The sequence below is a fragment of the Schistocerca americana genome, chromosome X, assembly GCF_021461395.2.
Source record: "Schistocerca americana isolate TAMUIC-IGC-003095 chromosome X, iqSchAmer2.1, whole genome shotgun sequence".
NCBI lineage: Eukaryota > Metazoa > Arthropoda > Insecta > Orthoptera > Acrididae > Schistocerca > Schistocerca americana.
Window position 1 is genome coordinate 505,073,545 of NC_060130.1, and position 3,530 is coordinate 505,077,074.

Consider the following 3,530-nt stretch of genomic DNA (forward strand, 5'->3'; position numbering starts at 1 on the left):
GGGGTGACCGGGTGCTTTTGATCACATAGTGTAGGGTTGACGAAGGACATCGCAAAGCCGGCGGCTGTGGCCGAGCGGTTCTAGGCGCTTCAGTCTGGAACCGCGCTGCTGCTGCGGTCGCAGGTTCGAATCCTGCCTCGGGCATGGATGTGTGTGGTGTCCTTAGGTTAGTTACGTTCAAGTAATTCTAAGTCTAGGGGACATGACCTCAGATGTTAAGTCTCATAGTGCTTAGAGCCATTTGAACCATTTTTGAACTCACCACGAACAGTCTCAAAGGTAATCGACGCTCACCACCGTAACAGCGCGTAGATAAAGCAAACCTAATTTGCGTTCTCATAGTGGGGCTACAAACACAACTCTTATGCGACTGGCGCTTAATAGGAATAGACATCTTTCAGAAGTAGAAACATGCTTACCAATTTACGTCCATGCCACACAATCTCTTCTTGGTGTTAAGATTTCTTTCGTCAGCGTTGTTTAGACCCATTTAAGTGGAATAAACGTTACCGAAACGAAGAAGTATTTCAAACCCATTTTGGCTGAAGACCAGTCCAGTCGACAAGTCACTCCACAACCATTTGTGTCGAGAGGAATAAAAAACAGTTAGGATAAAAACACACGAGGAACGCTGATTTCTGCAGTTATTATGATGAACAGGCACTTATGTATTTCCTTGACAGTGATCAATTTCTGTCGTCCATTAGAGATATCGCCGTCGAAAAGGCTCATAAGAGGCGATGTGAAGGAGGCTAAATCTATGCCTGACAAACCCCATGGTCGAAATTGGTTGAACTTACATGTGTCTGAAAAGCTATGAGATGTCTTATTCCTAAGATTTGGTGTTATACGCGTGACTATCGACATTTAATAAAAAAAGCACTCCGTCTTCAGGCCACGAGTGGCCCATCGGGACCATCCGACCTCCGTGTCATCCTCAGTGGAGGAGGCGGGTAGGAGGGGCGTGTGGTCAGCACACCGCTCTCCTAGTCGTTATGATGGTTGTCATTGAGCGAAGCCGCTACTATTCGGTCGAGTAGCTCCACAGTTGGCATCACGAGGGTGAGTGCACTCCGAGAAATGGCAACAGCGCATGGTGGCTCGGATGGTCACCCATCCAAGTACTGGCCACGCCCGACAGCGCTTAACTTCGGTGATATGACGGGAACCGGTGTATCCACTGCGGCAAGGCCGTTGCCTATTTAATAAAAGCAATCACACTAATAATTTATTCACTGGTACTGAATTCTAACATGCTGCCTAGGGAGTACAGCAAGTTTTGTTACGTTTTTTGTTACAAATTTTTAACTCATTTTACCTGTATTCTGTTCAATGAAATGGGGATGCTATCTAGCTATGTTTTCTCAAAGTGTTATTAAACTACAACTACCTTTCTTATGGTAATATGCTAGTATTAGTATAAAAAAAAAAAAAAACAAAAAAAAAAAACCGCACCACGATGGAACTGTCTGGACGGAAACCATTAGCTGTGATGTAATCTTACAGACAAACAAATGATTATAATTTCAGAAAAATTGTATGTTTTCTTCGGGAGAATCAGCTATACAAATTGAGCATGTTAATAACGCGTTGGCCCCCCTCTGGCCCTGATGCATGCAGTTATTCGGCTTGGGTTTCAGAAAATGGTTCAAATGGCTCTGAGCACTATGTGACTTAACATCTGTTGTCATCAGTCCCCTAGAACTTAGAACTACTTAAACCTAACTAACCTAAGGACATCACACACATCCATACCCGAGGCAGGATTCGAACTTGCGACCGTAGCAGTCGCGCGGTTCCGGACTGAGCGCCTAGAACCGCTAGACCACCGCGGCCGGCGGCTTGGGTTTGATTGGCAGAGTTGCTGGATGTCCTCCTGAGGGATATCGTGCCAAATTCTGTCCAATTGGCGCGTTAGATCGTCAAAATCCCGAGATGACTGGGGGCCCCTGCCTATAATGCTCCAAACGTCCTGTCTTGGGGAGAGATTTGGCCACTTTGCTGGCCAATATAGGGTTTGGGAAGCACGAAGACAAGCAGTAGAAACTCTCGCCGTGAGCGAACGGGCATTATTTTGCTGAAATGTAAGCCCAGGATGGCATGACATGAAGAGCAACAAAACGGAGCGTAGAATGCCGACGACGTACCGTTGTGGTGTGAGGGTGCCGCGAATGACAACCAAGAGGGTCCGGCTATGAAATGAAATGGCAGCCCAGACCATCAGTCGTGGTTGTTGGGCTGTATGGCGGGCGACAGTCAGGTTGGTATCCCATTGCTGTCCGTGGCGTCTTCAGGCACGTCTTCGTTGGTCATCGGGGCTTCTTTCGAAGTGGGATTCATCTTTAAAGACAATTCTTCTCAAGTTAATGAGATGCCAGGCCGAGGACGTGTCTGGAGACGTACTGGACATTTGTGCAACACCAGTCCAACTGTCGTCTGGCATATGGCCCGACAACCAGGAGTGATTGTCTGGGCTGCCATTTCACTTCAGGGCAAGGCTCCTTTGGTTATTATCAGCAGCACCGTCACAGCACAGCGGCACGTGGACGATATTCTATGCCCTGTTTTGTTGCCCTCTCATGGCAAGCCATAGCTGGAGAGTGAGAAGAGGAGTTTAGTGTTTAACGCCCCGTCGACAACGAGGTCATTAGAGATGGAGCACAAACTCGGATTTCGGAAGGATGGAGAAGGAAAGCCGCCGTTCCCCTTCGAAGGAACCATCTCGGTATTTTCCTTAGGCGATTTAGAGAAAAAATCTGGATGATCAGACGGGGGTTTGAATCATCATCCTCCGAAAGGCTAGTCCAGTGCGCTAACCACTGCGCTACTCCTTTCGCTGCCAACCTGGCTCATATTTCAGCAAGGCAATGCCCACTCACACACGGTGAGAGTTTTTACTGCCTGTCTTCATGCATGCCAAACCCTACCTTGGCCATCAATTTCATCATATCTCTCCCCAAATGAAAAGTTTGCAGCATTATGAGCATGCTCCTCAAGCAGCTCAGGATGTTGACGATCTAACGTGCCAGTTGGCTAGAATTTGGCACGATATCCCTCAGGAGGACAAAAAACAACTCTGTCAACCAATGCCAACCCGAATAACTGCTTGCATAAGAGCCAGAAGTTGAGAGTTGGCATGAGCCCCCTCTCATATTTCTATCTTACGATTTTCCTCTCTAATTGCATGCGGTGAAAAGTTGCTATTCCTTCACACGCGGGCCTCCCATGCAGCGTCTCTCGTCACCCGGGTGGTCCGGTGACAGGCGGTCACTGCTGATCTTGAAAGGGTAAGCCGACGGGTGTGAGGGAGTCGAGTGAATGCTTTCCAGACGCCGACATTGTAGAATAGCGGCGGATACACGCTCGGAGGGGCCTGAAGTAGCGGCTGGGCTAGAGGTTCCGTTACTTCGCAGAAACTTAGCGAAAACACTTTTTGGCGGGTTACCAGCGAGGCGTGGGAATGACTTGTGTACCCAGGCAGTTTTGGCGGGCAAATTCCCGCGCTTTCTGCAAAATCGTAACTGTGATTG

At 48.2% G+C, this 3,530-nt stretch overlaps 1 pseudogene; it reads right to left on the reverse strand.

Moving 5' to 3' along the window:
• Positions 1-1,081: 1,081 nt before the first annotated feature.
• On the reverse strand, positions 1,082-1,199 carry LOC124557425 (annotated as a pseudogene).
• Positions 1,200-3,530: the final 2,331 nt, after the last annotated feature.